Source organism: Zalophus californianus, chromosome 10, assembly GCF_009762305.2.
Source record: "Zalophus californianus isolate mZalCal1 chromosome 10, mZalCal1.pri.v2, whole genome shotgun sequence".
NCBI classification, from domain to species: Eukaryota; Metazoa; Chordata; class Mammalia; order Carnivora; family Otariidae; genus Zalophus; species Zalophus californianus.
The window spans coordinates 14,846,447-14,870,768 of NC_045604.1; the positions used below are offsets into that span (position 1 = coordinate 14,846,447).

Here is a 24,322-nt window from a genome sequence, read left to right on the forward strand (position 1 = left end):
GGGTAGTGTCGGCAGCCTGCGTTCCATGTGGTTGTCATCTGTGGCCAAGCTGATGAAGAGGAGGCTGGCACATGAACTTCAGGATGTGACCCTGGAAAGCTCTCTAGTGAGCAACAAAGTAGGCTAGATGAAGTGGCTTGGAATTAGAAACTAATTGAACAGGAATGATTTACCCCTTATCAAGGTCACAGTTCACGTAGCTCAACTTAAAGTCCCTTTATGATGAGTTCTGGAAGCCAGAAATGAAAACTTCTCGGAGTTTACTAACACCAGAGCTATTCATGAACTATGGCCATTTAACCACTGGCCTCTGGGATTTTTTAGCCTGTCTCCGTCCCTCAATTTTCTCTTGATCATAGGATGACTTGGAACTTCTTCATTTACAGTACTTGGTTCCTTCTGAGGGCAGGTGGATGAAAGCAAACTCCTATAACAACCCACCAGGCAGGGTGTGTCTGGTGATATGGGGAAATGTGTAGTTCCAGAAACTACGCTAGGCAGGTTTTGATATGGCACCTGGTGAGAGTATCCCCTTCTACCACCATTGAAAATTGAGAATGTTTGCTATTAGCAGGCTCCTTTGATGATATATCCAGAACTACTGGGTGTTTCATCTAGTTCAGACCAGAGCATAAGCAAGCAAACATATCTGAATGCATTTGACTGTGAGGAAAAGAAAAAGGACCTTGGCCTTGTACTTCATGCCTGGGCTTACGATGGCCTCTGGATCTGGACCTGTAGGTGTTGAAAAGGAGTATATGGAACAGAGTGTAGAGTTTGTAGCCAATTTCCCTTGCATTTTTGCTCAATAGCCATGTAAAGCAGCCTGGCATGGCATCCAAATGAAAGGAAATTCCCCATTCCACGCCATGAAGTTCTCTTGGAATATTTTCTTCACTAGTTTATGCACATTCATTCTTGAACACCTGGGTGGGAAAATCAAGCTGATGCTCAGCTCTTGTGCACTTGTTGTTGTCCCAAATCTGTCTGCTGGATAAGGTCCTTGTCTTTTAGACTACCACATTGCATTTTGGGGTATAGGCTAGAAGATATCATATGCCCATGCAATCTGTTCTAAATAAAGTATTGTCAAAATTTTTTGAAAAAAGACCCGTTTGATTTGATTAAACAGAGTTTTGGCAAACAACATCATAGAGCTAAAATGAACTATGGAAGTCCATGTGGTAGAGCAATTATGTTTGTAGGATGAGATGGGGAATGACACAAGGAGGTGGTATTTAGAAAGAGATTTTAAGGATTTGTGGGATTTTAACAAATAGAAATGTTGGTGGAGTTTGAGAGAGAGTCAAAGGTGTGGATATAGTGGCCATTATATCTGGTTTTGTTTGAATAGGTTAAGAGTCTGTGTGGTAAAGAATTAGGAGAAAAGACAGGAAAGATTTTTAAAAATTGTGGAGAGATTTGAATGTCAGTTTGGGTATTTGTTTTTAATTTGGTAAGTTATGGGGAGGTACTGAATTTTTTAAAGCATAACTGTAATATTATCAGAGTTGGGAAATGACAGGCTTTAAGTAGAGTTCATCTGAAATGGGCCACTCTGTTTATGAAGATTTTTATCTATATAAGCACATAAATATGTACATATAAATTTCCACAGCCAAAGGAAAAGGCTATATTTCGTGGCATAAAATTATATTTTTTTGGCTCTGACTCAGCAGTCATAAAAGCTAACTATTTCCAAACATAAGAAAGATGGAAAACACTCTTTATAACATCTTAAATAATTGTATGGAGGCCAATCCCATGGCCCCTGTGCATAAGTAGCTCACACTGAATCTTAGGGGAGTTTTTAAAATACATTTCAGCATTACGTTTGGGCCTAGAAACAGACCATATATCTAATAGGTAACTTCTCTGTGAACTTCCAGCCCTACTACCTACAATAAAATGTTCATACATGCATTTAAATGCAACTGTTAAGAACTTGAACCTTGGGCGCCTGGGTGGCTCAGTTGGTTAAGCGACTGCCTTCAGCTCAGGTCATGATCCTGGAGTCCTGGGATCGAGTCCCGCATCGGGCTCCCTGCTTGGCGAGGAGCCTGCTTCTCCCTCTGACCCTCTCTCCTCTCATGTACTCTCTCTCTCATTCTCGCTCTCTCAGATAAATACATCTTTAAAAAAAAAAAAAAAGAACTTGAACCTTTTCCTATGTCTGTTGACTAATAAAACAAACTTCCCAAACTAAGCCCAAAGGGAAAAAAGTACAGTATCTGTGTATAACTTTCAGCTTCCGGGTTAAAGGAGATGACTGGAAGTCACACAGGACTCTCTGTTAAGGAAGCATTGATATTTGATCTTGTCATGCAGAAGTTATGGTTGTGCTTTGAACACTGGGTAATGTCATCACTAATAAAAATTAGCGTGACCTAAGCTGTTAATCCAGGGCAGAAAAGTTGGAGTCATGCAGAATCTGGTGAACATTAGCAAGGGTTATCTTACTAAGTGTTCTTAGGAAGACAAGACTTGAAGTATAGTAGTGGCCCCTTATCTGTGGGATTCACTTTCTGTGGTTTCAGTTACCCGTGGTCAGCTGTGATCTGGAAGCAGATGGTCTTTCTTTCTGAGGAATCATTGGAAAGTCAGTAGTAACCTAGCGCTGTGTCGTAGTGCCTGTGTCACTCATCTCACTCACCTCATCATGCAGGCATTTTATCATCTCACATTGTTGCAGGAAGACTGTACTGATACAGTACAGAAAAGTACTTGGAGCGAGAGAGAGGCCACATTCACATAACTTTTCTGACAGTATTATGTTATAATTGTCTGTTTTATCATTATGGTTGTTAATGTCTTACTGTGCCTGATTTATAAATTAATCTTTATCACGGATACGTATGGATAGTAAAAAACAGTATATAATTAAAGTTTGGTACTATCTCTGGTTTCAGGCATCCACTGGGGTTCTTGAGACCCCTGCAGATAAGGGGAGAGTACCATACTTTTATTGATTTAACATTAAATTTTTTGATGTAACATAACAGAGAGGCACGGTTTTCTTGCTTTTTTTCTTCCAAGTTTCAAAATTAAGCTAGACTATTAACATCAGCCAGAGGATATTAAGATTAGGCAACATTTGAGTTCTGCTGTAGTATCTTTGCCTAGTTTGCAAAATAGATGAATATATGGAAAATGATCAGTCTAATAGATACATCCAGATCTTTAAAGACTGTCTTAACTGTTCTAGTTATTTTAAATTTCTCCGTTCTAGGTAGGTGGTAAACTGAGGGCCAGGGAAGGGAGACCTCCTGGAGTTTTTATTTTTTTATTATGTTATGTTAATCACCATACATCACATCATTAGTTTTTGATGTAGTGTTCTGTGATTCATTGTTTGCATATAACACCCAGTGCTCCACGCAGTACGTGCCCTCTTTAATACCCATCACCAGGCTAACCCATCCCCCCACACCCCTCCCCTCTAGAACCCTCAGTTTGTTTTTCAGAGTCCATAGTCTCTCATGGTTCATCTCCCCCTCCAATTTCCCCCCCTTCATTTTTCCCTTCCTGCTATCTTTTTCTTCTTCTTCTTCTTCTTTTTTTTTTAACATATATTGTATTATTTGTTTCAGAGGTACAGGTCTGTGATTCAACAGTCTTACACAATTCACAGCGCTCACCATAGCACATACCCTCCTCAATGTCTATCACCCAGACACCCCATCCCTCCCACCCCCCACCACTCCAGCAACCCTGTTTGTTTCCTGAGATTAAGAATTCCTCATATCAGTGAGGTCATATGATACGTGTCTTTCTCTGATTGACTTATTTCGCTCAGCATAACACCCTCCAGTTCCATCCACGTCGTTGCAAATGGCAAGATCTCATTCCTTTTGATGGCTGCATAATATTCCATTGTATATATATATATATATATATATATATATATATATATATATATACACCACCTCTTCTTTATCCATTCATCTGTCGATGGACATCTTGGCTCTTTCCACAGTTTGGCTATTGTGGACATTGTTGCTATAAACATCAGGGTGCACGTACCCCTTCGGATCCCTACATTTGTATCTTTGGGGTAAATACCCAGTAGTGCAGTTCCTGGGTCAAAGGGTAGCTCTATTTTCAACTTTTTGAGGAACCTCCATACTGTTTTCCAGAGTGGCTGCACCAGCTTGCATTCCCACCAACAGTGTAGGAGGGTTCCCCTCGGGGAGACCAGTTTTTAAATCCTGATAGGCATGTAGAACATGGTGAAAGCATAAAATTGGGCAAAATCTGTTGTTTGCTAAGAAGGGGTTTTATAATACTGTCTCCTTCAGAGTAATGGGAGTAAGTTTGGCAGCCTTCAAAGTCAGGCAAAGGAGAGGGTCAAAGTTAAGGCAGTAAGGCTGGAGGATGGGTCATGGTCACAGGGGGAGGGTGGCAGAATTCAAGGCCAAATGTCCCATGTCAGCAAAACTTTAGGCTGGCCAAGCAGCTTGTAACAGGATAGTTGATGTTACCAAGGGGACTGTGAAGGGAATTTTTGTTTAAAAAAACCCCTTTTCCTGAAATGTGAGCCTCTTTATCCTACACAATTGAGAATTTTTCTTCTTTGATTGTAACTTGTACCTAAAGTAAAAACATCAGTTTCTTTTGTAACTCTGTCATCTCAATTCATGCTTAGCTAAATTAAATACTTTCAGGAACTAGTCATAGAATTACTTCAAAATGACCAAAAAACCCACCGAGACCAGGTGTTATAAGTGTGTGTGTGTGTGTGTGTGTGTGTGTGTGTGTGTGTGTGTGTGTTAGCTGAGGTTGAGGGTGGTGTGTGATGAGGCCGAGAGGGACAACGTAGAGGAGGTCTGGCTTTCATACTGCTATTCACTCAGAGATACCCCTCTTTGATCTCTTATATATCCAGATCCCAAGTACCATCACTTTCAAAGACAGTACTTGGTTCCTTTGCTTGAAAACTGTTTGAGATCTATTGCTCAGAGGCTATTACATTTGAAGACTTAACTAATCTCAAGGTTTTTTTTTTTTTTTTCCTGTAGTCATTGAAAGAAAACATATTTTTTAACTCTTTAGCAATTAAGTCTACCAATGTGGTTGCCAATTAGGGGGTGTTGCCTTGATGTTTAATTTTTACACAGCAAATGAATTTACTGCAATCTGGTTCAGTCACTGATTTAGTTCTTAAAGTGATAATTATATGGTTATCAAGGTTTATTTTATTGATCAAAAAGTGAAATAAGGTGAAGGTGAGCATTTCTATTAGTTTCTACTTCATGAAACCTCTCCTCCTTCTGCTTAGGAGACTCCAAGTTCACACAGCCTAGTAGCTTCACATGCTTGGAAATCACCAGCCAGAAAAAGTGAGATTTGGGACTAGGGGTGGCTAGTAAGATGGGGCAGATGCTGGGCTGCCTGGCCACCTGTGGGTTGGGGAGGATGTCTAAGCAGGAGACCAGCGCCCAGAATCCGTTACCATGGAGACAGGCCAGCGTTCCTGTAGGAGTCAGCATCAGGGAAGTCCAGCGAGGTGGTGGCTATTCCAACCAGCCAAGTTGTCCAAGGGAGAGCAGTCAGCATCGGTCCAGGCTGACTTCAGGCTTTAGAGAGGACCCATGCACATGGCCAGCATTCAGGAGCCCAGGCAGAGTATCCAGACCATTCTGATTAAGGCTTAGGAAGTGAATAGCTCAACCCAAATCCTGGCCCTACCACTTACTTACTCACAGCCCTGACCAAGTTATTTAATCTCTCTTTACTTTCTGTAAAGCCAGTAAAAATGAGATAGTGCCTACCTTATAGGGTTATTGTGATGATAAAAATAGTAATGCACTTAGCACATGCGTGAACCACACTAAGACTGCAACATATGATAGCTTTTATACAAAATTGGTTATTAGGGTTATGCCTGGAGCAATGTGGGGATTTGATTATAGGAACAAAGAGTTCAGTTCCTGGAGTCAGGCTACCCTGTCAGCAAGAGACAAGAAGAATGATGACTATGACATGACATCTAGCCTTGTTGGATTGCCCCTGCCTAGGGGTCAGGATGGATATCATGCTTCAGATGGAACTGATTTGCTGGTGGGCCTGATGGGGTGTCTTTGGGAATGAGAGTGTCACAGGGACTAGGAGCTAGATGGGAGAGTGCACTTACTTTAATTGTCCAACTGAATTCACACGGAACCCATAATCCTTCAAAAGCTCTTTGCCAGAGAATAACCCATTCTGTGAACTTTCCCCAAGATTTGTTTCTCACCACAGAAGCCTCATCTGTAAGGGAGAGTTTAACGACGACTCTCAAACCATAGAGTTTATATAATTGTTTTTTATTGCAAAATTTGAAAAGACCAGATGGGAAACATATCATGAATAAGAAGAATGCTCCTTTCCATCACACAATGACGTCACTCTTTTCTTCCACTTCCCCTTCTGCTGAAGCCCGGTGCCACCCAACACTTGCTGCTCCAGAGTCTCTCTTATCTCTGTTTCCACTTCAAGCCACTCCAGTTCTCTGACTTCAAGACCTTGCTTGGGGACTAGGCAGCTGATAAAATAGTCATGTCTCACTCTCATAGAGCCCATTTTATCATTGATAAAGTGCATTGCCCCTTCGGTCTTATGTATGTCTCCCTCCTTGACATGGTGAGGCAGGGATCTTCTCTGTGGACTGCATGAGGTCATGAGGCTCAGTTAGCTCAACTGCCCAAGGCCAGTCAGCGGAGAAATGACAGACCCAAGTCTAGAAGCCAGGTTTTTGGAATGCAAGCTTGGTGACTTTTTCCACTCTCCCATGTTGACTGCAAGCTGATGGGGGCTGCTCTTTGCTCCCCTCCCATTTCGTTCGTGTGTTAAACAGTGGCTTCCAGAGCTTTTGCCGGTTGCCTAGGCACTCACTAGGTAACCAGCACTCAGCCCCTGGCTCTCCAGGTGCTCTACACCACAACGGTTCACAGGTGGAGGGGACAAAAATGACAGTTTTGTCTTTGACTTTGTTTTCCTTTTGGCTCAAAGATAAAGCATGTGACAGATGTGCAGGTGTGAAGCTTAAAAAAGAGTAAGCACTGAAGGCAGAGCAGTGTCTGAGAGCATGTTTGGGGTGCAGAGCCCTGTTCCAGGCACAGTTGTTGTATATTATTATTGACGACATCCAGGAGGATCAGAGCCAATAGTGATTTATGTTTTCTAAAATAAGTCAGATCAGGTTGCTTCTCTGCTCAGGACCCACCAGAGACTCTCATCTCTGTGTTCACATTCCCTCTCGTTTTCCAGCGCTCCACCCTGTTCTCCCCTCTGCTTCTGCCTCGACCCCTTGGGTCTGCTTGCTGTTTCTTGAACAGAGCAAATATGCAGGCACCTCAAGACCTTTTATGCTTGGTGTTTCTTCTGGGAATGCTGAAGAGATTACACTTCCTTCTTTGGGCGTGAAGACTTGCCACTTGAGGATTGTGAGTCAAGGAGTGGCATCCGTCACCTGTGTAATCCATTCTTTGACATAAATACCATCATGTCATTCCCCTTTCAGAAACGTGTCGCTGCCTCCCATTGCAGCATTGACATCCATACCCCCATGAACTGGCTGAAGAGCTCTCCATCTCCTCTTGGCTTCATGTTCTAGCAATGCTGGTGGAGGGAGAGTGGCTGAGGGAGGATGCTTTAGCCCTGTACCCTCCGTCAACATCCCACTTCCCCCAAGCAAGCCCAGATGAATGTATAATAAACTTATAAAAACTGTGCGCTTATGTGCAAACCAAGCTTGGAGACAGATCTCCAACCCACACCTTCCAGATTGAGTCCTTAAACCCATTCAACAGAGAATGGCCAGAGCCATGCTGAACAGCATAATTTGGAATCTCCTACTCACAGCCAATTTTCCCCTCTGCTGAGAGAAACCTTTCTTCTTTTTAATTTTATTTTTCCCAGTTTTATTGAGATAAAATTGGCATGTTAACATTGTATAAGTTTAAGGTGTACAACATAATGATTTGTTGTATGTATATAGTGGGAAATTATTACTACCATAATTTTAGTTTATACATGTATCATCTCATATAGTTACAATTTTGATTTGGTGGTAAGAACTTTTTAAGGTCTACTCTCTTAGTAACTTTCAAATATACAATACTATATTGTTAATTGTAGTCACCAGGCTGTACACTACATTCCTACCACTTCTTTATCTTACAAATGGAAGTTTGTACCCTTTGACCATCTTCACCAATTTCTTCAGCTCTGGCAACCAACAATCTGGTCTCTGTTTCTATGAGTTCTGTATTTTTATATTCCCCACATATACATGAGATCATACAGTATTTGTCTTTCTCTGTATTGCGCTTCGTATAATGCCTTCAAGGTTCATCCATGTTGCTGCAAAAGGTGGGATTTCCTTCCTTGTTCATGGCTGAACATATATATATATATATATATATATATATATATATATATATGTATATCTATGTGTGTATATATAATCAGTCAATCACATTTTCTTTATCCATTCATCCACTGATGGACACTTAGATTGTTTCCATGTCTTGGTTATTGTAAATAAAGCTACAGTGAACGTGGGGACACAGATATCTCTTCAAGATGGTGATTTCATTTTTTAAGATATAAATATGTACCCAAAAGTGTCTTCCATGCTGGCTACCCACTTTACATTCCCACCAACAGTGTACAAGGGTTCCCTTTTCTCTACTTCCTTTCCAGCACTTGTTATCACTTATCTTTTTGATGATAGCCATTCTAACAAGTGTGTGGTGATAGCTCACTGTGGTTTGGTTTGCATTTTTGTGAAGATTAGTTATTTTGAGCACCTTTTCCTCCATCTGTTGGTCATTTGGGTATCTTCTTGGCAAAAATGTCTGCTTAGATCCTTTGCCCATTTTTAAATTGGATTATTTGTTTCTTCCTATTGACTTGTATGGGTTTCTCATGTATTTTGCATATTAACCCCTTCTCAGATATGTGGTTTGCAAATATCTTCTCCCATTTCGTAGGTTGTCTTTTCATTTTGTTGACTCTTTTGCTCTGCAGATGCTTTTACTTTGATAAAGTTCCACTGGTTTATCTTTGCTTTTGTTACTGTGCTTGCAGTGTCCTATCCATAAAATTGTTGCCAAGACCAGTGTCAAGGAGATTTTCCCCTATGTTTTCTTCTAGGAGTTTTATGGTTTCAGGTCTTCCTTTTAAGTCTTTAATTCACTTTGTGTTAATTTTTGTGAATGATGTAAGATAGGGGTCTAGTTTTCCTCTTTTACATGTGAATACCCAGTTTTTCCAGCACCATTTCAACTGGGAGGTGCAGAGAAGAGACAAGAGGTCATTTCATTAGCCCAGGCAACACATAATGGAAACCCAAACTAGGGAAGTGGCAGGTCATACTCTATGGGCCCCTGTTGCCGCATCTCCAAAAGAGGAGTTTTAACACTATCTATGTCATAGGATTGTTGTGAGGGTATATTGTGCTGAGAACTCAACACATATTTTTATTTTGCAAATACTAGCAGCAATCCTGTATAGTGGTAGAAAGCACAGCACAGCTCTGTGCCGTGCTGCCAACATTGACTCCCCATTCCCAGAGTTGGTTGAACCTCAGCAAGTCTCCTAATCTCTTTGTGCCTTGGTTTTTACATCTTCAAAAGGGAAATAATGATAGCACTTAATTCATGAGGTTGTTGTAAGACTTATATGACTTAATGCTTGTATAGTGTTTAGACCTGGCATGTAGTAATGTCTTAATAAACATTGGTTTAAAATACACACACACACACACACACACACACACACACACACACACACACAAGGAGCCTGGGTGGTTCAGTCAGTTGAGTGACTGACTCTTCATGACTTTGGCTCAGGTCATGATCTCACCATTGGGAGATCAAGCCCCATCGGGTCTCCAGGCTCAGCGTGGAGTCTGCTTGTCCCTCTCCCTCTGCTCCTTCCCCTGCTCAAGTGTGCTCTCTCTCTCTCTCTCAAATAAATAAATAAATAAAATCCTAAAAAAATATACACACACAAGTGGAAAGAAAAATTATTGAGGTAAAAGTCAACATGACTTTATAACTAAGTGAATGTGGGTGTGTGTGTATTTGTTGGCATGGGAGGTAGAGTAAGGTAGGAGACAAAAATCTGAGATAAATTGGTTTGGAGACCTTATGAGTCTGCAGATAATGGTAACTAGACTCAAGATTGGAGCAAATAAGCTAGAATAAATTTGAAAAGTTGGACCAATATTTAATTCAAGTTTTTATCTAGTAAGTTTGAAATGGTGATGGGTATCTATATATTCACGGTAAGTGAGGGGGTTGGGATTTCAGATTTAGAATTTGTAATTTAGAAATTATCAGCATCTAAGTACTAAAAGTAATAATAGTTGATTTTTTTGAAAACTAAGAGCACTGTACTGAATATTTAATATATATTATCTCACTTAATCCTCTCAGCATCTCTAGGACATAGGTACTTTGATCAAATACATCTCAGATGGGGAACACTGAGGCACAGAGCAGGTAAGTAATTTGTCCCAGGTCACCTGATTAAGTGGTCAAGCAAGAGTTTGACTCCAGGCAGTTTTATTCTGTCGCCTACACTCTTTATTCTTTTTGGACTGTCTCCACAGCAAAGGCAGAAGCCATGAAGTTGGTCAAAAAAAGCATGGTGAGAAAGAGAATGTGTCCAATAGCAATGTTTTTGACCTAACCATCCACACTCTTTCACTTGGGGCTTTCTCATTTGCCAACAGGTTCTTCTTTGCAAAACAAATAGTAAGGGTTCAATGGTTGTTGGGTGAGAGAATGTGTAATTGGATGTTAGAGGTTCTGGCTTTGTGGCCATAAAGTAAACCCTCAGGCCAGGTTCAACTGCCAGACTTTGTCCTAGCAGCAAGGCACTCACAGCCCCAGTTTGCAAGGAAAACTGGATGCATCAGAATCACCTGGGATGGTTACTCATAAACAGAATCCCAATTCCCAGCCCTGACCTGCTGTACAGCGAATCAGGGTCAGCCTTGGCACACTGTCTTTAAGATTGTGAGGGGCAACCAGTTGGTTACCCACTACTCTGACCCACCAAGATTACTGGGATCAAAATGAAAAGAATGATATTGGTTTTCTTGTGAGTTTTAAACCAGCTCCGAAGGTGATTTTAAAAGAGGAATTCCCAAAATGTTTGGAGCAATCACAGGATCGCTGAGGTAATTACATAGCCTCCCCAAGTGACTATTTTGTAGGGAAATGCTCATTTGGATTTGTAGTTTCTGATGTGTTTAATAAATACCACTTTCATTACCAAAAGAGCTTCACTTCATAAATGGGGTTTTTCTGGATAAAAAGGAAAACATAGAGGAGCAGAGCATTCATCCGACATTATTACTATGTATTCTCCACTTCATTGTTATTCTTGTGTTGGGAGAGGAATTGGTCAATTGGGTCATTTTCTGAGCTCTGTGGACCATCATCATCCCTGCTTATATTTGAATTGTTCACAGCACTTTGACCTTTACAGAGAACAGCTCTACATTGATGCCAAGTGTTGTTATTATATAGCGGAGCCCTTGTGAAATGGTGGGGGAGGATCCAACTAACACCTGGGCTAGAGGCTGATTTCCATTAGAATTCTCTAGAAGCTTTCTCAGAATATGATTTAACTTATGGAGAATCTAAATTCAGGCAATGATTAACGTTGTTATATCTGGGTCTTGCTGAATTTTTATATCTCGTCTCGGTCAGTTTTGGTAGATGGAAAATAGTTTCCTGGCCTGGTACATTAGGCCTTGGTGCAATTAATTAATGGCTAGCCACGTTTATATTAGGTTTCCCAGATACCATTGGAAACATCTACCACGTCTACTTTATCTCACAATAATTACATAGAAAATTAAAAAGAATCAATTCCAGTTTAACAATCTTTTTGCTTAACCAATTTTTTGCTCTGCTTATATGTCTAATTGCTTTAATTCTAATTTTATTTTTCTATAAGGTAAGGATCATATCCACTTCATTAGGTTGTATTCTAGGGATAACTACAATTAGAAAAGATATCCTTAAAGGGACCCTAACTATGGAGAAGATACCTTCATTTGAATTTTTTCCATGGACCATCTCTCTTTGACTCTTCCTGCGTTCCTTTAACACATATTTGTTGAACACTTACTCTGGGTCAGGTGCGCTTCTAGCTGCTGGAGATATCACTGTGGGAAAAAACATCATCAGAAAAAGCCCTGCCCTCATAGAGCACACAGGCAGAGAGAGGGAGGCATATAGTAGACAAAATAAATGAGTAAACTGTGCACTATATTAGAAAGTGTTAAGGATTATGGGGAAAACAAAGCAGAAAAGCAGGTGGGGAGGACTGGACTGGGGAGAAGAAGGTGGTGTTTCTGTTTTATTTATTTATTTTTAAAGATTGTATTTATTTATTTATTTATTTGAGAGAGAGAGTGCTTGAGAGTGTGTGAGGGCATGCGCTGGGGAGGAGCAGAGGGAGGGGGCAAGCAGAGTATCCCTTGAGCACAGAACCCAACATGGGGCTTGATCCCAGGACCGCTGACTCATGACCTGAGCCGCAATCAAAAGTCTGATGCTGAACCCACTGAGCCACCCGGGCGCCCCTTCTGTTTTAAATGAGGTCCTTGCGTGGGGGGGGGTTCCTCTCTGCAAGGATGACACTTAAATAAATCTTGGGCACGGGTGAGGAAAATAGCTGCTATTTAATGGCATTCCAAGGGACATTAGTCCTAAGAAATGCTGAGTTTAAAAAGGGTTTCACTGTTCAATCAGTTGGGAAACAATAATTTCTAGATATTTACAGTGCTTGTTAGCATATTAAATAATTTGAAAAGCCTGCTGGAAAGGAACCTATTTAATTCAAGCGTATTTAAAATATTTTCCTTCCTCCACCCTTCTCTCCTGTCCTTCCTCCTTCCCCAACATGGCAGAGCAGCGAGGCCCTAGCTCTGAGCCATCCTTCAAATGTGGCTGTGACCCCGCCGACTGATGATCGGTAAGGCTTCTAAAGCTGCATGGTCCAGGAAAACTGCCTCCATTCTGGAACCCTGGACACAAGTGTGAGACCCGAATCTGCTACTTCGTCCCTGAGAGACTTGAACTTTTCTTATTTTTGGTTTTATCATCTATAAATTGGGCCCAATCATAATATCCACTGTGCAAGGTTGTAGTGAAGAGTAAATAAAATGAGGGGTTAAAGCCCTTTTTAAATGGTAAGGTACTACAAATACAGATATCTTATGTGCTTTTCTATTTGCTTTTTTGGTACTTAGGATGACTTGCTCTACTGTTATTACCTTGTCTAGGGTTGGTTTATAAAGAGCTTGCCAAAGGAGGGTTGAAGGGGAAGGAATAAGTATTCTGGGTCTGGGGAAGAGTGAAGAGCTGCTCTCCTGGACCAGAATCCCAAACGGGTGCCTCATTAGCCTCAGGCCCTAATTAGACGAATTCACTGACCAAAGGCCCATTTCTCTACATTAGCCAATGGTTTTCAAACTTTGGGGCACACTGGAATCACTTGGAGTTTAAAAAAAAAACAAAAACCATTGCCTGACTCCAACCCTCGGACATCCCGATTTAATTGCTGTGGGGCACATATTGCAAATCAAGATTGTTTAAAGTGATTCCAAGTGATTCCAGCTTGCCTCAAAGTTTGGAGACCCCTGGTCTCAGCTAATCCCTGTGATCCTCTTTTTTAGTAGCCTGGTCAAGAGTAAAGCTTCCCAGTTGATCATGGCTGTAAATCAATGAATTGGATTCCTTTTTCTTCTGAGAAGGTAAACAGGTTAGAAGAAAAAAAAGGGAGGGAGGAGAATTTGCTTTTTTTTTTTAAATTATGTTATGTTAATCACCATATATCACATCATTAGTTTTTGATGCGGTGGTCCATGATTCATTGTTTGCATATAACACCCAGTGCTCCACGCAGAACGTGCCGTCCTTAATACCCATCACCAGGCTAACCCATCCCCCCACCCCCTCCCCTCTAGGACCCTCAGTTTGTTTCTCAGAGTCCACAGTCTCTCATGGTTCGTCTCCCCCTCCGATTTGGGTATGTGCTATGGTGAGCGCTGTAAATTGTGTAAGACTGTTGAATCACAGACCTGTACCTCTGAAACAAATAATACATTATATGTTTAAAAAAAGAAGAAGAAGAAGAAGAAGAAGATAGCAGGAGGGGAAGAATGAAGAGGGGGGAAATAGGAGGATTTGCTTTTATCAGGTACCTGTTTTGACAGGGCATTTGGCTCTTTTACCCATTATCTCAGTAACTCTGCTACTTAAACATTATGATTCCATTTTAAAGATGCCATAACTGATCACAGAGAGCTTAAGGTCATTCCTTAGGAATTTGAAACAGGACCTTCGGTTTTGTGCTTTTCCACCTCCCAGATTATCTAAAGAATTTTCAAGGAGTAGGAACAGATGTAGGCGAATGCTCTCCCCGAATAACAGTTTATTCATTTAGCATTCATGGAGCACCTACTGTGTGCTAGGCACAAGGAGTGAAAAGGTAACTAAAACATTTATGACCTGAAAGGCATTTACCATTGAGTAGCAAACGCAGACATATGAACAATAATTACAATAAAATATGGGGACTACAGTCATCTAAGTGTGTTGGTGGAGGCGCAGAGGAGGGGTGATGGGTCACACTGGGCCATCACAGGGAGGACAGTGGGAGACAGCATCCTGGACTAGTTCATCAAGGAGGGGACTTTTGAAGCAGGTGGTTGGGATCCCTCATTCCCCCCCTTTGGTGATCATGAGAACACCGATGCTGGAGGGTTCGTTCGCCGAGGTGGGTAGGGCAGTTGTCAAAGAGGAAATGCAGGGTAGAAACAGTTGAATGACTTCTTTCCCAGGGTCGCAAAAACAGTCAGAGGGAGAAATTAGACTCCCACCCAAGTGTTCTGACTCCGAGTTTAGTGTTCTTTCCATGACACTGAGTTTCCTCTGCTGGTTCAGCTGCTGGCAGGGCCACATGGCTGAGAACGTCGTCGGTGACATGTGGCGTCAGGTGACATCTTGATTATTTTTTCCAGTTGAACCAGGTTGCCAAAGAAAAGTCTTCCTCCCTTCTGAACCCAGGCAGTGAATGCACTATCTCAAATGAAAAAGAGAGCCTTGAGATGAAGAACTCCAGAAAGCCTTAGGTATAAAATAAAATCTGAGAAGTATAGTTCTATTCAGAAATTTATGGTCCAAATACAGGTGTCTATAAATATTTAAAATCACCAACACTATTTTGCCTTGGGTATTATATAGTTTCATATTTTATAAATTAGACTTTATTCAAATAAATGCAATGTTTATTTCAGATGCTTCTAAATCATTTGCATTCATCATCCTCTCTCCCCCCATCTTTATTACCAGCTTACGCCACTGCCAATTCACTGATAATTCCCAAACACATTTCCCCAGCCACAGATTTCTTCTACATCTTTCCCGAGGCCAGCGGAATCTGGCTATTTCATAGGCCTTTAAACCTAACATAGCCCCACCCAAAATCATTATTTTCTTAGCCTAGGCTTAATTTGTACCTCTTTAACATGCTACCATTAATTTAGTTGTCCAAGCCAGATACTTAAGTCTGTTGGTCCCAGGTCCCTGCCAAATATCCCTCCAACCCCTCCTCCCCATCTCACTTCCATGCTTCTGTTCCAGACCTTCGTTCTTTGCCTCCTCACAGCTGAGTGGACCTTAACAGTATTCCCAGAAACAATGAGAATTTTCCGACACTTACTTCATCTTTCTTAGCACACAGAGAATCGTCCAGCCAGCTTAAACAAAACCAGAAACCTCTTCTTATTTTATTACGATATTCAGATCTTTCTAAAACGCTGGTACATTGTCCTGTGTCAGTTAAGGAAAATACCTTGATAATAAATTTCTTTGATGATTTAAGCTTTCATTGTGTCTCAAGGTCATTATTCTCAACACTGGTGATTATTATACACTGTCCATGTTGCAGTCAGCACGACATTCGGCTTAAAGGAATGTATTATTCTCTTTAAGTTCAGTTTTTAAAATAAACTATTCTTACATCACTGGTTCTTAGCCTTTCTGGAGTCATGAACCCTTCTGAGAACGTGATAAAAGTTATGGGTCTTCTCTTGAGAACAATGCAGACACATGCACACACATATGTGCATTTTGCCTACAACTTTAAGACTCTTAATCTATCCATGGATCCTTAGAGCTATCATGCAGTCTTGGCCTGAGGACCCCTGTCCCATATGAAATTGTTTTCATGTCAGAGGCATGGTATAAGTTTCTGTTTGTTTGTTTATTTATTTTAGATTTTATTTATTTTAAGAGAGAGAGCGAGTGAGTGAGCAGAGAGTGTGAAGCCGTCTCTGCACTGAGCCTAGAGCCCGACGCGGGGGCTCTGTTTCACGACCCTGAGATCGTGACCTGAGCCGAAACCAAGAGTCAGAAGCTTAATGACTGAACCAGCCCGGTGCCCCTAACTTTCTGTTTTATTTTATTTTTTTTTTATTTTTTATTTTTTTATTTTTTAAAGATTTTATTTGAGAGAGTGAGAGAGAGAGCACATGAGAGGGGGGAGGGTCAGAGGGAGAAGCAGACTCCCTGCTGAGCAGGGAGCCCGATGTGGGACTCGATCCCGGGACTCCAGGATCATGCCCTGAGCCGAAGGCAGTCGCTTGACCAACTGAGCCACCCAGGCGCCCTAACTTTCTGTTTTAAATAGGTGTTCTAATTACATTGGTCCTAGTTGATGTGATAAGCTGTAGTATTTGCCCACAGTTTGTACCAGGTTTTGAGTCTGGACTGGGACAAGGTGATTTCTGCACAATCATCCTGATTCTGCCCTTGGCTAGCTATAGGACTTTGTGAAGTCTTGTAAGTAGCAAGTAGAAATCAACTTAGATTCTCAGCCAGGGGACCTTATGTTCTATTAACTTTGTCCAATTTTTTAGAAAATCAACTCTGGTGTAAAATACGGTCTACCTGCCATGATAATATTTTATTGTGTGGGAAGAGTGCTTTTGCTTCTGCTATTTCATTTATCCTAACCAAAACTGGTGAGAAGGTCAATGAGTTATAAGTCTTCAGTAAGGATAAATAAGGAAAGGAACGCTGAGAGGCTTTCTCAGAGTTAGTTGCAAAGAGGAAATATGTAGGAGACCCTTCTCTGGTTCTAGCTCCCGAGTCTCTTCACCGTAAGCCTGTGCTCTTCAACTAACTTCATGATTTAATTCAAGCTAAATATGAGTCCAAGGCATCCAGGCAAAAATGGTTGGATCAGTTCCTATCTAGTGAGGTCTGTATAACAATCTGATTAGCTGATATGGTGGGCTCTTGGTACACTCAGTTTATTATTTTATCTCATATAAAAGAGACCATCTTAGAAAATTTAAGTTTGAACACACTTTTGTATATGGATTTTCTTGAGCTACCCTTAAGTATACTCAGAAATTAGAAATATGATCTTTGTTAGCTTTACCTGAGCTCCTCAGCATATTTTTTGGATCCCCCCAAAAAGCCAGCCTTCCTAGGCTGAGCCCCCTTTTCCTTTCTCTCCCACATCCTGTTTTAGCCTTGTAGAAGCTTAGAGTTGGACGGACCTTGGAGACTGGTTAGATCTTTTCTTGCACAAGAGGGAAACTGAGGCTCGGAATTATTAAATAATTTGCCAGAGGTTACACAGAGCTGATGAGCAGCAGATGCAAGATGAGGTCACCGGTCTCGCAGTTACTGGTCCTCACTTATTTTCCTGTCTTTCTAAACAGAAAAACTAATGTGACACTCAGAAAATTCAAAATATGGCAGAAAAAGGCTCAGAACAGCTAAAAAGCCACAATGATTAAGTTTTGTCCGCTACCCCCCACACTCATGTCAGTCTACCTCATCATAATATGCTTCTCCGATTAAATAATTCCACCTCGGATCTTAATTGGTTGTTTTCTGGGGACTGTTTGAAATAGGGAGAAACAAGCTTGCAATTTTTTCAGTTAAAAGGAATAAAACTTTTGCTACATAAAACTTCCAATTTCTGTCAGATTGAAAAGTGGCGGTCCTAGCTTTCCAAAGGGCAGTTTTGTGTCCATCAGTACATCAGAAGCGATTTAAGGACAGCTGGTGTTGTACTTAGGCAAACCGGAAGAGGCAGGGAAATATGCATAATGCTGTCAGAAAGGAATTGAGAGAGGAAGAAGAGATGAAAAATAAACCCCAGAAACAGAGAACAGTGATGTCACACGTAGAAGTGAACAGTGTGGAACAGAGAGAGAGAATGATCAATACACCCAATAATAGTAAATAATGGCTTTGTGGGCAAAGTCAGACTTGAACTTGGCCTTGACCAGTAGATAAAATTTGAATAGCAAAGAGGCAGGATGGGGCATGGAATGCTTGGGCAGTGACCTTGGGGTTAACAAAGGGTGAAGTGGGCAATGGGTGAGCAGCCTGACTGCAAGATGTGAGGAGGTAGAAATGAAGTTGAATCAGTCGGTAGGTAAGCAGAGAGCTTGATAGTGAGGGCTCAAGGCACCTGAATTTGAACCCCGGCTGTGTAACTCTGGGCAAATTACTTACTTCTCGGTGCCTCAGTTTCCTTGGGTAGAATGGGAATACCAATAATCCTCCTCTCCTGTTCTTATTGAGAAGATTTAATTAATTAGATTTACAAGTTCTAAACGTAAGCAAAGTTTCAGACAGCAACTTCCATGCATCCCATCCATCTTAGTAAGCAATTTTTTTTTTTTTTTTTTTTTTTTGCCCTTTGGTTTGGTTGGAAAGTTAAACTGAACATGCTACAACAATATTAACTATTATATTTAGGGTGAAGCCAGAAAATAAAGACTTGAACATCGTCTGAGGAGTTTGGACTTGAATAAACAACAGAGAGCAGTTCTTGGCCAGAGGTGGACTTAGAGAATCCGGGTTTAGGAAGGATCTGTTCAGACTCCAGAGAACTGGAATACTCTGCCTCTAGCCTTTGCTCCTTGCTCAAACATCTCACTCCTTGGCTGCCTGCAGTGGCATGTGGATTGGTGGTTTGTCTGGAAATAAACATGGATTCCAAGGGATTAAAGTTAGTCACATTTTTATGGTTCTTTCTTTTTCTCTTTCTTTTCTTTTTTTGCAGTGACTCTTTAAAGGTCCAGTTCTAAGGCTAATAAGTAATAGAGCTGGAGAACCAGGTTGTAGATTGAATATTAACAAGCCTCTCTTGGATAGTTATTAAAATGTTAGCAATAACATCAATAGTACCTGCTCGAGTTCTGAATAGGCCCTTGCCTGCTTTAGAATCATCTTTGACACTGATGACCTCTAAGCACTGGACAAGACTGCACCAGTTCATCTCTCTGGCGTTCTAAGGAGACTGATTCGCAGAGCCAGAGGGCTGTGTCCAGTTGTTAAGGGTGAGGAGGCACCGTTCAAGTTTTGGGATCTATTAGTCAATAGTCCTCAGACACTCTTAGGGCTACTTTAGGGAGGCTCTCTTCCAATTCTGATCATCTGGTCTTTGCATAATTACAATATCCTCCCTGTGGAATTTGCTAGTCATTCTTGGTGTAGGACTCTAAAGGGAAAAGACCTAACAAGTTACTTGTTATTTTCATTCCATTTAGCCAACCTCTCAAATAGGTAAACTAGTCTTAAACCTACAGCAGCTGCAGATGATCTCGGAGGAGAGAAAAAGTTTTTCTCCCAGTCAGCTTTGCTTTTCAGATGTGACACTCTCATCCACACTTTATTTTTTGCAACCCTGGCTCATGCCGTCATCTTTCAGGGGCTTGGAATCTGTGGGAATAATGACTTCACCAATCCATGATGGTGACCAAGGTCAACAAAAAAGAGGCACAGTGTGGAAAAAAAAAATTCCCGAGCCCATTCTTCTGCTCCAGATAGGGGATTAGTGATAAAGAAGGAAAAAACTATTGGCCAAACCTGGCAGTAGATATTTATTTTTCAGCAATGGGCATATGGTGATTAATATGCACAATATTATGATTAATAGAAGCTACGTAAAACACATGGATGTACAAATAACAGAAACTAAATATTATAAAGAGACATGATCGCTGCTTTACCTGTCACGTGGCCACACCATGTAAAATACATTCTCATGTTTGCAGAAATAAATATCCAGAGTTATTGTTGAGACCTTTCGTGCTGATTCTAGAGAACATAATTATAAAAATGACAAATACAGTGACTAGCCAGCAATAATATCTTTGTATGAAGAAAAAGTTTTCCTGCTGTTGTAGGGGAATTCAGATAAAAAGCTAGTAATCCTTTCTGCCCTTTCAAACTCCCCTGGTGGGTCAGGTGCCAGGAGCCCCCCAAATTTCCTGGTGTGTCTGTAGAGCCCCTCACATGGGGGGCTTGGGCTTTTATTTCTCTCTCTCTTTCTCTCTCTCCCCTTCTTCTTCCCTGCCCCCTTCCCATTTTTAAAAGGCTTTAAAGAACATCTCTGGGAGACAAAAATAGCTCCAGTTGTGAGAGGCCTACACACCGAGAAGGCATCTGAGATGCAAGTCAGCAAGTGCGAGCCGCGAACATGAGTGTCTGGCCCGGGGTGGATGCTCCTCGCTGTCTTGGTGCCGATTCTCTGCCTGGGCCCGGTGGGTAGAAGGGAAAATGGTGTTTCAGGGTGGGAGGTGGGTCGAGGTAGGTTTGGGGTCCGCTAACGGAAGGAATCGCCACCCCAGCATTGGGGCTGAGGGGCCGGTCCTTCCCCTCCCCCCTCCACCTTTTTAAAATTTATTTTGCCCAGGCGGGGATTGGCGACGGTCAAAAGGGAGCAGTTAGCACTGAATGTCACCCTGAAGGTAAAATGAAAGACAAAAGATGAACGCATGCTTGCTTTCCCTTTGCAGCGGCTGCTGCGGCGGGCTGGAGCGGCAGGATTTAAAGGGGAAAAAAACCCCACACGCACGCACACACACACACACACACACACACACTCACACATACACACCCAGAGGCGTCAATTATGCAAACGCAATAATGCAATCACATCCTGACCGTGCCGGGAATGTTTTTTTTTTAAAACACAGATATTTATTTTTAAAAAAAGGGAGAGAGAGAAACGCATGCAAACAGAAACGTGCACATACCACGTAACCACCCGAGGAGAACCTGGCAGCCTCTCTCTTCTTCTGCCAAGTTATCATTGAGAAAACAGACAGGCATCATGACGTCCTGGGTCACAGGGAGTGCGGACCGACGCTACCAAGAGAAAAGGGAGGCGCCTCGGCGCTCCGGCTAGCCGCGGGCGCCCCTCTGCCCCTCGCAGCCCGGCTCGGTGAGTGCACAGCCGCTCGGGACGCGGACCCCGGGGGCCAGGCCGGCCCCGCGCCCGCGGGGGCAGAGCGGGTGGCCGTGCCCTTGCCACCGGCGGGCCGGCCAGCACCCCCTCGCCTGCTGAGGTCGCGGGAGCCCAGTGAAAGGAGGCGTGTGTAAGATGTGCAATGTTCCTGCATGGGGGTTTTGTAGACTTTCATAGCCCAAGAAACCGGCTTTGGCTTCTTTAAAATCCCCGACGACTCACCTGGTTAACCTGCTGCAGTTCTGACCCTGCCAAGGTAACTGGTCCAAATCCTTATCATCAACATCTGGAGACAGACATTTGCATCTGGGGCATTCTTGATTTGCAGTCCTGGTTGAAATCTCTATTGCTACCCCCTTCCCCCTTCACTTGTTTAGAGTCTCTTGGAAAAAAAAAAAAAAGCAATCCCCCTCCCCCCCATAACACAACCATAAGTACCGTCCACCTCTTGTAGACTTGCCTTGCCATGACTGCAAAACTGTCAGCATGTGTGCTGGAGACACAGATAAATTCTAATTTCAATGAGATTTGTTCTTTAAACACCTCTCCCATCCCCCTCCCTGGATAGACTTCAGTGCTTGGTAAAGTGGCAAAGAGTGAGGGCAGAGTTAGGGCAGTGGACTGGGAGGGGTTGGGGTGAGTCCTCGGGGTCTTCTGGGCTCAGGGGCTTTGGGGAGGGGGTCGTTGGGGGAGAGGGCGGTGTCAGGAGTTGAGGACTGCTGTCGTGGGCTGGAAAATCCTTCTGGTGATTGCTGCTGCCGTACGCAGGTGTCTCCTCCTGTCCTCTACGCCTCATTCCCTCCTGGCTCCCCAACCCGTTCACCTTCCAGAGGGAGGGAGTCTCTGAAGTTGCACGGAGGTCACCTGCCCGTCATTTAAGTATTTCAAACCACCTACCCCCTTCTGCCTCTCAAGTATGTCAGAAGTGGCGGCAGGATAGAGCTCCCCCCCCCCCCCCCCCCCCCCCCCCGCTCCATGTTTGGTGACGGGAGATCCTCAGAGAGAGGAAGACAGAGAGGGCAAATCCCCCCTCCTCCCCTTCTCTTCCCTTCCGGCAACCTTTTCCTAGCCGCACCCCCTCCCCCTTTCAGAATCTTAATGAGCAATTCTGGAAGAGTCCGGAAGGGCCTGGAGAAACCCCCGCTTGCCTCAGTGCTGTGGAATGATTATGTATGTGTTTGTTTATTGTGCTTGCTTCGGTTATGTCGTGAATTGCCACATGGGTCTGCTGGAGCTAGGGAGACACGTTTGCTGTGTGTGTTGTTGTAGTACCAGAACCACTGGCCGTGGGATAAGACACAGACACACACGGAAAGCAAATGATTTGGCTAACGTAAACCAGAGGGCAATGTTGAAAATAGCACCTTCTCTCCCTCTCTCCCTCTCTTTAAAAAAAAAAAAAGAAGAAGAAGAAGAAGAAGAAGAAGAAGAAGAAGAAGAAGAAGAAGAAGAAGAAGAAGAAGAAGAAGAAGAAAAAAAAAAAGAAAAATGCCCAGCATGTGAGTTAAGAGAAGCTGTTAGGTCCACATTTGACCTCCTACTACTTTCAAAACACTACTGCTTAATACTTTAAGTCAGGATCAAGAGACCTGCGGATGTTTTGAAGTGTTTCAGAGCAGCTGAATGACTTGGTCTAGTTTTGAAGAGAAACTCTCCTTTGTTTCTCACGCTGCCCAAAGACCAAATAGGGGAGTGTGTTTGGAAAATGCCCAAATTCAGAAGCAGCACGCAGGAGAAAAGAGGAAGAAATGTCCTCAAGGGGAAGGCAGGGAGCGGGATTGGGGAAGAGTGTCAGGGTGCTTTCTGTGTTGTTTTGTCTTGTTTTGCTTTTTTCCCGTCCGGTAGATTTGATGTTATCAGAATGAGGTAGCCAACCTAAGAGACAGTCCTATCATTGCGGGAAAGAGAGGGAAATTTAAACAGTTCTCAAATCTGAGTTGAGGAAGAGCCGACAGAAATAAGGTGCCTGAAAACATTGATGGAGATCGAGTGACAGTGAGGGGGCATTTTTCGCCTTTAAATATGAAAAGAGTCAAGTATATCATGAAACAGGCCCAGATGACCTTTCAGACATGTATTTTCGTGTTCCGCATGACTGTTGTTTTTACTAAAACAATTCTCATAACTCTTTAAACTCACATGACAGAGAGGTGTGTGTATTGAGAATGGTGTCAGGTGGCACATAAGACTGTCCGTTGACTGGGGCGGTGAATGCAGATGAAAAGAGGATTTGTTTTCTTCAATAAATCAAAATAAGCATTTAAATCTTTGTGCACAGTAGGACTGAAATCCGTTGGTCTTCTTGAACAGGAATTGCAAGAGTAGCAAAGATAATTTCTGATAGGTGGTGCTTTAACAAAATAGAGCAGATCAATTGATTAGGTTTCCATGTGTGTGCCACTCAATTTATTCTGTACAATTTTTCGAGAAATTAAAAGGTTACCAAGAGAGTACCATGCTCCCATCTCCAGCTGAGCACCACTTATTACTGCAACAGTATTTCAATATTAAGTGATCTTCAAGATATTTCATCTTTCATTTTGAGTTCTGAATTTGAATCAGCATGAGAATGGCAGGGCAGCAAGATAAGGTATAACTAACTAGGCAGACAGCTGAAGGATGGGCAAAGTATCGCTGAGAATTTCTGGGGCTGTTCTCAGTAACCTTGTTTACAGAGACATTTTGGTTGCAGCGAGAATTTTAGCAAGAGCCTGCCAGTGATAATGGGCTTATGTTTGAAATTGATCCTAAGTGTCTCTTTTTTTCTCCTTCACAGACATGCTGTGCACACCTTAGCCAAACACTCAAGGCAAAACTTTCCTGATGCCCCATGACATTGTCTAATATAGACAAATCCCTGGATTAGTGTGTCGCAGGAAAAGGGGTTATTTATGAGGTTCTCCTTTTGTTTACAGATGTGTCAATACAAGTAGCTGTAGTCCTGTTTCTTTCTTAAAATGTCTTGCGTGCTTGACTGCCTTAAATGCAAAACAAATCATCTGCGAGGAAGTTGAAGTATGCCTTACAGATT

General features: G+C 42.3%; 1 protein-coding gene across 4 annotated transcripts in view; it reads left to right on the forward strand.

The window, feature by feature from the left end:
- Positions 1-24,322, forward strand: part of ESRRG (estrogen related receptor gamma) — a 615,169-nt gene that overhangs the window by 27,189 nt on the left and 563,658 nt on the right. The window contains exon 1 of one of the 4 annotated variants that reach the window (XM_027613054.1): positions 20,473-20,584. The exons of 1 other annotated variant lie outside the window; for it this stretch is intronic. The gene's annotated coding sequence lies outside the window, so the exon portion shown is untranslated. Of the gene's footprint in view, positions 1-20,472; positions 20,585-21,193; positions 21,268-21,417; positions 21,548-24,322 lie in introns of those variants that run through there. 2 more of the 4 variants (XM_027613056.1, XM_027613053.1) reach the window with 2 other exon arrangements.